General features: G+C 35.7%; 1 long non-coding RNA gene and 2 pseudogenes across 3 annotated transcripts; 2 read left to right on the forward strand and 1 right to left on the reverse strand.

Annotated features, from left to right (window-relative positions):
- Positions 1-825: 825 nt before the first annotated feature.
- LOC149108580 (uncharacterized) lies at positions 826-4123 on the forward strand (annotated as a pseudogene). Its single transcript, XR_016208766.1, has 5 exons — positions 826-1151; positions 2124-2351; positions 3086-3225; positions 3669-3775; positions 4001-4123. The product of XR_016208766.1 is annotated as an uncharacterized LOC149108580 (transcript).
- LOC149108581 (uncharacterized) lies at positions 2796-5967 on the reverse strand. The gene is made up of 2 exons (XR_016208773.1): positions 5928-5967; positions 2796-4262 (listed from the first exon to the last, which is right to left on the reverse strand). It is a non-coding gene; the product is annotated as an uncharacterized LOC149108581 (long non-coding RNA).
- LOC149108582 (uncharacterized) lies at positions 5003-12448 on the forward strand (annotated as a pseudogene). Its single transcript, XR_016208765.1, has 11 exons — positions 5003-5054; positions 5503-5646; positions 5920-6030; positions 6521-6701; positions 6870-7022; positions 7220-7275; positions 8553-8621; positions 9270-9408; positions 9523-9578; positions 10067-10187; positions 10548-12448. The product of XR_016208765.1 is annotated as an uncharacterized LOC149108582 (transcript).
- Positions 12449-12494: the final 46 nt, after the last annotated feature.

The raw sequence follows: 12494 nt of genomic DNA on the forward strand, positions 1-12494 counted from the left end.
TTGTGCACGCTGATGACGTCCATTTTAAACTAACGCGTTGAAAATGTTATAAAACAAGTGGTTCATGCGTCAGCTCTGCGTTCATCGAGATATGAAGCACTTGGGAAGTTTGGGGAGCACTTAAGAAGCTAGAGTTGCTCTTGACTACGCCTCAAGCAACTCTTACGGATCTTTCGTGCCCTCCAAACTTCCCGCGTGTTTCGTATCTCGATGATTGCACGCTGACACATGAACCAATTGTTAAGTGACTTTTTAGTTTAAGGGATGAGGCATTGAGTTGGGGATGGGAGTACACTTAATTTTAGTAGTAGTCATAGCAGTATAACTGAAGTTAAAAAAATAAATGTACCAGAGTAAGCCACTTGATACCTCATCATAGCAAACAATGGAGGTTTCCTGGTCACGTCCGCATTGACTATTGAAATTCTATACCATGGTTAAGGACGTCTCAAGAACGTTCTTCCATATAGCTAAAAGAAATAAAAACGTCGAGCCTCAACTGCAAAATTACACGTTCTTATAAGAAAAGAGAAATAGTCTACATGGGACTGCCATAATATCATTACATAATTAAATTTTTCAAAAAGCAGAAGTCTAGTTCATGTTACTTTATTCTTTACGCTGTTAATTATGCATATGTTATTGGCTTCCCCATAGGGTCAATCCCTGGTCTAACCAGAGGGGTTGTAAAATCAGTCAACCAACTTTAGGAATTCCCTAGGGGGTTAGGGAATCGTACAAGACAAAGTCCCCTGGCTGAGGTGTCTCTCAGTAGAAAAGCCAACTGATATCCTTTACAAACTTGTGAATTACCCTAAGTAGAACAATGTCAAGATTTCCCCTACCCTCAGTCAAAGAATCTGACCAATCTCCCTGGTTGGCTAGGAGGTTAGCCCCACGGCGAAGGTAATGACATGCGCATTAGTCAATCGATTTTTCTGCTTACCAAGTTCAGCTTTTTGTGTTGCTTTACAGGAAGAGGTCGACGATAATCCACCTTTTTGTATCATGGAAGGGTCAACGTTTTTCCGCCGAAAGAAAGAGTGGAATTTATTTGGCGATTTCTCTCTGAAAATCCTAGGAGAGATAACGGAAGGTGGTTTCTGGGTCTGTGCATTTGGCACTCGCGTGCTTGGAAGGCACGTTGAACGGTGAGGCTGACATGTAGAATTAAGCGGACTTGGACGATAAAAGTAGTGAGGATTCTCACACACACACAAGACAATCACGTATTCGTATTCTCGTTTATGCATGGTTAAATTTTACCTGTAACCCCCTCCCCTCTCCCCTTCCCTCCCGGCAACCCCGGGACGGGTCCAGCCCCTCAGTCCCGGGAGTCGGGGCTCGGGCAAATGGAAAATAACTCACACGATGGCGCCTGTTTGTCCATGGAATGGAATATTTTGTTCAATATCTGGTTGCAAGAACTTGTCCGCTGATTTAAACTGTTAAAAGCCAGAAATTTTAATGCTCTACTAAGAGCATTCATTTGATTCAGATAAACTTAAAATCCTAAAAGCCTTTATGGTTTCGACAAAACGTCTGGACTTGCTATTGTACAGAAAGCAATATTGTTAGGTCTCTAGGACACAAAATGGTATAATTGTCATGATCCACGAGGAGTGCCAGGGGTTGGGAATTGTCTATTTTGGTGTGAGCGTGGGTGGGAAATTCCCTGGGGTGTGCCCGGTACCATGTACATGGCATCACTCAAAAAATATTGAACCAATTGCAGTAATGTAACATGTACATATTGTTTGTAGGCTGCTGAATCAGATTGTGCATTTGTGAGTTCTAATAACACCGATATGCATATAAAGGGCTTACTATATCAAGTAAAATAAATAAATGAATAAATCGATAAATAAATCAATAAATCAATAAATAAGGAAATAAAAATGGTTAACATCACTACCCATGTAGGTTTTGGGTCACCTCCTTTTTTTATATTTGATCTATTTTAGAGAAACATTCACAGGCCTCACAATTTCTTTGTACCCAAGCTTACCTTTGCAATACCTATTGAGGTTCCATATCTGTGGGGCATTACTGAACTTAATATTTTCTTACATGAATTCCCTTTCAATGTCCTTTCTTTTGTTGTTTTTGGAAATACGTAATAGGAGGATTGTTATTCCAGCCAGTGCGTTTGACTCCAAGGTGAAGTTCCTGGAGAAGACTAGGAAGAGTTTTGGAGGAGGCACATTCAACATTAATGAGGGTGCTTTACTTGAAAACTACTATCTCTTCTTAAAAGAAGAGTACAATGAGGTGTGCCAAGGCAATACTTTGCTGCAGAGTGCATCGGTTTGCAGAAGTCCAAAAATGATTACTGGTGTCTTTCTAGTGAGGTATGTGTAATCAGTATACAATTTGCAATGTGTAGTTCCAAAAAATATCCATACCCTCTGATCACCATGGAGGCTGAGTGGAAATTCCACAGAATGGGTGCAGTTGTTATCTGAATTTCAGCCATCGCCTCTCCCTAACCCATGAGGGACACAGGAGAAACTCTCCAGCCCCCCCTCCTAACCAATGTGTTAGGGGGAGGAGATGGTTGAAATTCTGACTAGGTGCCTTGAAGTCCAAAATTTGTTAAAGTAAGGTATGATGTTGAAGTGGAATTTCTAGATTGGAGGGGTGGTTCAAGCCAATAAACCCTATGTCTTATGAGTTTGAATATTTTCTGAAACAACTCTAAAGACCTTCTGTTTAGTTACTAATGTTACTATTCCTGGGGCAGGTACTTTTGGTATTGGGAGTGAGTGTATATGTGCCCAGGAATTCTTGTCCAATTAATAGACCATGTTGACTTTAATTTTTCTGCCCTATCCTCTCCTATTCAGCTATCCTATGACTATGAACCAGAGACTCCAATCTTCAGACCACTAGCGATGGCATGAACACTTTCCCTTAAATGATACCTTGTTCCATACCAACACCCTCTGATGACAGAACAAGATTGGTCAATAATGCATATGTAGCACACAATAAAAAAAGGATCTAGAATTAATAATTGTCATTTACTGCAACTAATTTAAGAAAAATAATCTTTTGCTGTCAATTTCATTTTTGTTTGTGTTAGATTCATGTATGTAATGGCATGATATTGCCTAAGGAGAATCAGCGCTTTCTCTTTCCAAATGACCTATTGTACCCATATGAAGTCATCGTCAACCGTTCCCTGCTTGAGGACAATATGCATTGCCGTAATGTTTGTAAAAGGTAATTACTGGTAAATAATATGAAAATATACAGTGTAGTGGAACTTTTCGCACCAACAAAATATATCAATGATGTGTTCAGAACTTTAAATGATGCAGTCATTTAAATGTAATGTATTTCCCAAAGATGAACAGGAATACAATTTGCTTAATGACCTACACTGTAGTCTGAGGTATAATTCTCCACAGCATACCAGTCTTATTATAACAATAACTTGACAAGTCTTTAAAGAAACTGTAATTGCAAATTATTTCTTGAGTTTGGATATACCAGTACATTTCAGTTCAAGCTTTAATTGGTAATGTGACAATTATTATTGTACAGTGGCATCTTGAGTATAATGAAATATTCTCATTTATTTGATATCCTCATAAATTTGTATTTACCACTGAAAAGTCCTGTTTAGGGATTGACACAAGTTTTTAATTTAATCCTCCTGACAGATTTATTGAGGTCTCTTCTGTCTTTGGCGTAAACCACATATCTTTAAAACTGGCCACAGCTTTCCTGCTCCTCAGGTTGTTAAGGATAAATGATGAGGAGTCTTGGAGTAAGTAAACCAATGTGTCGTAAAAATATTCATGTTCTCTGGACAGAGTGCAATAAATGGAAAAAAAATAAGGGATCATGTTTTACATGAAATATAATGTCACGAATGAATGAAGTGTTAAACAGAGTATCGCCCAATGTGCGAACTCAAATATTGGAATATATACCTAATAGGTATTGTTCTAGGATTAACAATGAACTAATTTATTTCATTTTTTTCCTACAGTCCGGTGATCAAGGATACGCTCTCAAAAACTAACTTGATGGTCATGATAGATGACCCCATCATTTCCACAAATCTGGCTGAACTACTGCTCCAGGTGCAGAGTGGCCTGACAATGGGGTCCAGGAATGCAGGCATGACAACACCTGGGGGTAGCCTGCTTCTAACCTCCAACAGTACAGTTACTCAAAGGTAAAATGACCTGCACACAGTGTATAGCATGCTGTTGTTCATAAATGGTACGATTCCAGGGTTTCAACCCAGTCTGATAGATAGAAACATAAATCGATTATTATGAAACCACCTTGCAGTCCAAAGACTGAATTACATATTTAATTACATTTATGAAATTAAAAAACTTTCTGAATGTACTCATTATGATTGTTAATAAGTGTTATGGGTTAGGAGACACCGGAGTTCATGAAAATATATGTTAAATATGTGTGACATATATGTGATTCATTATTTTAAAAATTAAACATATTGACCTAAATATACTATCAATGTACACCAGTTTAAAAGTTATCTTGGGATATGCTTTTATTAATAATGTTTGTGCTGACAGGGTAGTGAATATCACTCTTACTCATTACTAAAGGTTAGTATGCACTGTTATTTACTTTTACAGAGCTGAGGGTCATGTGCTAGTTTTTCAATACAGGAAGGCTCCTTTCTCAGCAGAAGCAGAGCAAGATCTTGATGCTGGAGTCAGGGCGATTGCTGCCCAAAACAAAGTAATACACTAAACATGACAATTGCATATAATATAATAATTACTCAACAATTTGCTAAAATTCTCATGAATATATTGACTCAAAGAACAATCATGTCTTAAATTTTGAATTATTTTTTAGTGTGAAATGAATGTTAATTCTTTTCTATTTCTGCCTTTCTAGGGTTTTCTTCTGGCTTGGGCTATCCAAATGAAATGTGCTTGGCAGCAATTAATGCCAGACATTTTTGCTGACATCAAGTCAGTCCTAGATGTACCTACTATTCATTAAGATGCAGCCAAGGTGGAAAAGGATTTGCTGCAGTTATAGCAACCCATGCTATTGTAAGTCCATAAATATATTACATCTCGAATATAATTCAGGATGAATTTATGGCAAGTGGGATCTAGGAAATTTTATTCAAACAAAAAGATATTAACTCAAAAATAACCAACATGTATGCCTTAACTATCAAGGCACAATGTGCCTGTGTAAAAATGATTCAAACCTTGCCAAGTTTTCCGGCCTTACCATTGTTTTGAACTAGATCAGCCCACTATATACACAGGCTGTTATGTTTATAACATTCACAAAAAGAAAATTACACGAGGTATATGATCAAACTGGATGCTAAAAATTAGTTTGTCAAGTCTGCTGCACATCAATGAAAATGCTTGTTAATTTATTAAATAAATGTTAATGTAGTGCAAAGTATTAGTTATATAGGGTAATAATCACACTTCATTATAATAATTTTGTATTTAAAATGTAACTTTTGTCATCAATCATTAGCTCCATGCATCAGCTGGTATCAATCCAGAAACCTGCAAAGTGGTTGCTGAAGTTCTTAATCAGAATCAAATGGTTCAAAAAGAGGATACGCTAACTAGGCTGCAGAGAAGTATTCTTTCCAAACTGGAGACTGATGAATCAAATGTAAGCAAAGTCAACATTTTAACAATGCAGAAGGTCAGAACAAGACAAAATTACCAGGTTATTTAGAATCACTAGGTAATAGGGAATTAACTAACATAATTAGAGCATTTTAGCTCCAGAAATCAGTACAGCAAACTCAGAACAAGGTCATCCTAATCCAATGAAAGCAAAAAAAAAAGTGATTTGTGTTAATTAATTTTTTACATAAGCATATTGAAATATAACCTGGTTAAAATATACCATTAATAAGTTGTATACTTTTCACATTTGCAGGTTCTTACTTGGTCGAATCCCACTGTCAAAGTTCCGGTGAAAGAAAAATTTGTGATGTCAATTGGCATTAAAGCCTCTGCACTGGAGGGATTCGCACAGGTCTCTGTGAAGGTAAAAAGTGGTTCTTTAATAATTTCCAAATGGCGGGCTCTCTGATAATTATCAATAATTTATAGAGTGTGAATTAAGAGCCAAAATAATAAGGGGGCAGCATGACAGAGCTGACTTAAATTTAAGTTGGTCTAAAAAAAGTTCTGTTTTGTATTAATCAAAAGCACCCTGAACCAACTCAGTGATGCATATAGCTAAATACAGTGAATTCTTGATCTTGACGTAACTTATGCTGTTACCCCGATAGAAAAACAAGCGCAATATGAAGAATGGTATTAAATGAATCTTCAATACATCAACTAACTTGTTTGTCAGCAATATATTTTCAAAATGACAAGTTTTAATATTGAGATCATATGTATTAAAAATGGTAAAATGACATGCATTTAACTGTTAAATTTTTTACAATAGTCTATCATAACCAATGAAAACGACAAAATAATATTATTTACACCAAGTATTGAAATGAAAATTTGGTTTTACACTGTAGGAGGTCAGCAACTGGTTGAGGGAGGCAACAGATTGCACAAAAAGCATATCACTGTCATTTGCAGACAGCAAGTCATGCACCCTTGATGACCTCAAAAAAAGAAACAAAAAGTGCAAGTCTTACAGGGGATGGAAAGTGCCCATCTCCTTGTTAAATGCCGATGTTTTGAGCAAACTTCAAGGTAGGATAATAAGATAATAAGACAAAAAGAATGTCACCTATACAGTAACCATTGCATACCTATATTAAGTGAAATTGCTTAGAAATAAAATAATTTATCTAGATCAGAAGCATACTAGGTATTATACACTTGATTTTGAAAATGATAACATTGTTAATAATTTAACAGAGCGATGCGGATCTAGCCTGGCCTTGAGAGAAGAGCAGGCCAGTTGTAGTACAGAAGGTGCTGCCCCTGAAGAACAAATGAAGCCAGGCAAGCTAGATGAATTTCAGTGGAAGCTTAACAGTATGGACCTTTATCTTCTTAAATATTGCGAGGGTAATTGTTTATGTGCATTACTACTAGCTAGCGCTACTATACTCTCATTATTTTCACTACTGCATTAAACTGCAATAATTATTCACATATACATACTTGTTAATATTGAATTTGATAAAACCAGAAAACCCTCTTGGATTATAATTTTTTTTTTTTCAGGTAGGTTAAATTGTTTAAGAAATTTTTTTTTTATTTAGACTATCGAGAGCAACCTCGACCAGAGACAACAGAAGAGAGGAACAATTTTGCCACAGTAAGCAAAGCTAACAGTTAATGGAAAGGAAGGCCCAATAATAAGACTTATTAGAAAATTAATGCCAACAGTTTTTTCACTACCTTGAGTATAGAATTAGTAATGCACATGTCATTGGTTTCCCCGTGGGGTCGATCACAGGTTAACCAGGGGGATTTAAATTAATTTAGGCAAGCATACTTAATTGGAATTTCTCCAGGGGGGTGGGTGGTAATCTCTCGACAGAAAATCCCTCCCTGACATCCTTAAAAAGGTAAAGTGAATTCCCCAAATCCCTAAACCTTTTATGGTGAAACAATGTCCCACATATCTTCCTGGTTGAACCCACAGAGAAGCCGATGTGATGTTGATCCCTTTTTGTGTGTTTCGCATATATCAAAAAGGCAACAACTACAAGTTCAATTTTGGCTAACCGATCACAGTTAGACTACAGTATACAGGCGCACTTATTTACAAACTATTGAATAACAATACATGCCATTGTTATATGCTTCATTCAACAAAAGACCCTAGACACATGAAAATGAGGAGTGAACCAAAGTGGCCCTGTATTAATGTGTAGTTGCTGCCAAGGCTTATCACAGCTGTGAATTAACAAAGAGGAAAAGTTCTTCCAGCCTAATATTTATTCTAATAATTGTATTTGTTTACAGAATCGCTTGATGACTAGTTTTAAAAGTGTTGGTTCTTTGTAAGCATTTGCAAGCCAAAATACAGATGTTAATACTATTTCAGCGCAAATCATCAATCAAACAATATTTGTAAAAAGCAAAATTTACCATCCTGGTACTTATATAAAATCCACAGTTAGGAATTCTATAGGTTCATTGTATTCAAAATCAAGGGAAATGGTCTTCATCACTTTAAAGACCTACACTTCCTCTTTTAATTTCCAACTGCTGAGTAGTTTTAAGGTTACAAAAGAGGACATAGAGGTCTAAAAAGCATTAACACACAATTCAATATTGCGACAAAAAGGTACATCCATTTTGTGGATTTCAATCATAATGTTTGTATGATTTAGCATTTACTACCTCCTCCTTATTTCTGTAGTAGTACTGTTGGTTTAAGTTACAGATAAGTTCAAATAGCTAGAAGGAGAAACTGAAAAAACTTTTTTAAAAGGCCAATAATTGCGGCTTGATCTTTTAATTTCAGGACTCAATCCCGTACTCTTAACACACCAAGCCTTATTATTTAAATCGACTGCATCTGAGAATAATTAACATCTGATATTATGACTGTTAATACAATTTATTCAACATAAAACTCCACAGAACTTGACTCCAGAAAGCAAAAAAGTGTTCAACAATTTCAGCCCAAGAAGCAGGAGTGTTTTTAAGCAGGTAAGACTTACCACTATCGTAGTTTGTTTTTCTGACAAAATATTTCTTTATAGCTGTCCATATAGCTTTTCTGCCAATCCATATAGCTGTTCTGCCCCAAATGTCTTCAGCTTCCCCAAATGTTACTCTGTAGAATAACATTATAGCACAGTTTGTGTCCTATGATATGTCTATTAGTTAGCACACATTAACACTTGAACAATTTACTTTGACACTTTTTGTGAAAATGATCAGCTAACACAGGTTTTAAACAAACCAAACCATTGCAAACAGTTTCAAAATAGTGAAATTTTAAGTTTAGAGAGTTTGTTAAGTGTGTGATGTTCAAATGTAGTTTTGGAAAATTTACTTAAATGTTATGACAAACTGATTTTCCACAGTTTGTCCTCTTTAACAGTGTTTGCCCCCTGGTAGACGGTTAATTGGCCCGGGCCATGGCCCAGCCCAGGTTTTGTATACACCCCCTGGTAGACTGCATGGCTAATTTGCTTGACAGTATGAAAACTATCATGGAGGCTATATTGTGCATAAGACCCAATGGGACAGACTTGAATTAGGCTTTGCATGTTATTTGATACCCTTTAAGGGAGTTAAATGCTCTAGAAATCAGCAGCTTTAGTAATACCTTAGATTTCTTCAAATCTTTAGGGCTTTAAAGTGGCAAAACAGCTACATGAGAAGCAGGCTGTCAGTGGCCCAAGCCATGCATCTACCTCGACATGTTCACAGGATAACCAAGTGCATCTGCAAACACCAGGAAATGTCAATGCAACAACTGACTCAGCAGGTTAGTCTTTACAGCTTGCTATAATATAGAAAAACAAAAAAAGAATACAACATGACGTGTATAGAAAATATAACTATTATTAATATAGCAATGTGTTTTCCTATTCACTTTAAGGTACTCAGAAAAGATTATTTCCTGCAGGGACCATTCAGGCGTTCTACCTCGACATGGTAAATTATAAATTATTAAAATATGACAACATAAACATTATCCTTAGTTATGAAAGGAAGGGGTAATGTTTAAGTGACTTAAAGGATGAAATATAATATAACAGATCAATGCAGAAAGCATGACCTGATCAGTACCTTAAGTAATAAACAACAGCAACTTGTCATGGGTCATTTAAGAACTATAATTATTAATTTGAAACAGTGTTTGTCAACTGTAGGAAATTTTTCCTGGAGGTGAATTTTCATTGTTATCACATCTGAGTTCAGAAAGATAAAGAAAAATTTCCCATGTCTACATCCTCCAAATGTGCAGTTAACATTGCATGGTTTCAAACCAGTTCTATTCTGAATTTCCTGATTATGAATAACTACAGGATTATGACAAGAAGGAATTAGATAAAAAAAATATGTATGATGCTCATGTGATTCAATTTTATAAATGCAATGTAATCTAAGTCAAGTACTATTGTTCACCTTTCTATGTACAGCAAAGAGTCCTAAGCAAAATGAAGACCTTTGTGCAAAATGCCACCAAACCAGTCCTTATAAGAAGAAGACTTGGTCTAGAATGTGGATAATGTGTGACACATGTTCACAATGGTACCACAAGTAAGTACATGCATGTAGAGTTGAGAAATATGGGATGCTACTTATAAAAGTCAATAGATAGATGCTTATATGCATGGGGCCAAACCTCTAGTTCAATTTGAAAAACAACTAATTGGGTACTTAAAATGGTTTTTAATTTGTGAACCTTATAAACCCCAGTCCTCTGTGATCAGCAAAAAAACTTCTCTATACATGTAATACCATTGCTTAAATTCTAAAACTGAGAGGTTTATGAAAGATGTGATAAATCAAAACACAACAAATGAGAAATTAATTATTATAACAGCTATAAGGGATACCTTTAGGGCTGAACAAGAATCCTGCCAGCCGCTTAACATGGTTATTCCTTTCATCACATAGGGAATGTGCAAATCTGAAATCAGTGCCAAAAGAGGACGAGAAGTGGGTGTGCCAAGGATGTGGAAAGAAATGAACCCACTTCACAGAACACAACACGTAAAATACCAGGGTATTCCTGGCAAGTAATTGAAATGACCTTTCTATAAGAACTTTTAGTGCAACAAATGAACTTTTAGTGTCTACTGAACCAAAACCTCAATCAACACTACAAATCACAAACAGGAGATGGACTTCTGACAATAATTTATTGTAAATTACAATTCTGAAATATGTTTCCCAGAAAAAGTTTTAAGTAGTTAGAGAATCTCTGGTTAAGCTAGGTCCGGAAAAATAAAAGTGCATTTGAAAACAATGCACACTTCCCATTTCTAGATCATTTTTTTTCGTGTGCTTAAAAAATGTCAATACCTTTTTTTATTTCCTGCTGCACTTTATGACTCACACTTCCAAGATTCCAAGGCTGTGCTCTAATACAAATTATTCTAGGGAGCCCAAGGCCCTTACCTTAAAAATCTGGGGTGTCAACCAAACAATTATTCAAATCAGATTGTTTTTGCCCAAGGGTAAACATTAGGCCAGGATGCACTCAGCACTGCTAGAGTACAGCCTTGTGACAGTGACACTTACAGTCATAGTTTATAATAATTATTGTGCTTAAAATAGTATGTTGACAAGATGTTTGAAAAGGACACCTTTTCCATATGCCAGCTTGTGTATTAGAAATAGCTAATTAATTTAGATATGCCATTGTAATGTTAATATTATTACTCATTATTTATATAAAGGAAGCCTCCACTCCTACACCAAATTGACCCTAAGTACAAGTTTACAAAATGTAGTTAAACATGGGAACAGCAATTAAAATGCACAGAAAATTGGGGATCATTGGTTTTTTTTTCACTGTTAAATTGCCCGGGTGCTGCCATTTTTGATTTTGTAACATCAGTTGGTTGCAGCTATTATCAGGAAGCATATGACACAGAAAATCTTGTGTGTTAGACAATAGCCCTTGAAATCGTGATAGATTTTTTTGACACTTAAATGTTATATCCACGTTTTATCTCTATAAAACAAAATTTGGAATCTAATAATTATTTACAAGAATGAAGTATCAATTTGTTGTAAGAGTGGAGTTTCCCTTCAACATAAATTAAGTCAGGCATTTGTTCACAAAACGTACGTCCCCTCTCGTGTGTGTGTGTGGGGGGGGGGGGGGAATGGAAATTCATGAGTTATCTTCGAAAAACACGCTTTAAAGCTAATCAAGAATTTAAAAAAGATGATGTAGATGATGAACTAGTGTTTTTGTTCCAATTATTTAGATAACTGCTGCTACTTTGTGAAGGTAAAGCAGTGACAAATCCCACTATCATAGTGCTTCCAAAGGGCTTTAAAATAAACTTCCTTATATATAGATTATATCAAAGGAGTGTAAAGTAAACAATATCCACTTGTTTCACTTTCCAAGTATAGCAAGGATCCACTTGAAAACTGAGCACCAAAATAACTTCCTTTTTTTAAATAAGGAAATAGATAATATCACCTCAAAAAAAGAATACTACAATAAGAATTCAATTATATGGAAATAAGAATTTTTAATGTTATGTAGAATATACCCTGTGGCACAAATTTTTTTATGGTGTATTGTTTTGTTTTGTAGAATCAATTTTTGCGATTACGACAGCAGGGTTTTGCATGCTTGCAATTGTTGCAACTTTCGAAGTCTTCTTCAAATGGAACACTGTTTTCATCAGTTTAAAGAACTTCAACAATGTATTTCCTACCCCAGGGGCTCATGCTGAGGTGTATCATTTATGTATGGCTGAATTTCAATGTATCGAGATTAGGCTATTAGCCTATTTGTCAACATCACAAGTACTAAAAGAATATTATCACCGTGATGTCACAATGGTTAATTTTAGATAAACCGTCACACAAGGGTGTCTG

This window comes from Orbicella faveolata, unplaced genomic scaffold (assembly GCF_042242905.1).
Source record: "Orbicella faveolata isolate gen_17 unplaced genomic scaffold, um_ofav_v1 contig_25, whole genome shotgun sequence".
In the NCBI taxonomy this organism is placed as follows: domain Eukaryota; kingdom Metazoa; phylum Cnidaria; class Anthozoa; order Scleractinia; family Merulinidae; genus Orbicella; species Orbicella faveolata.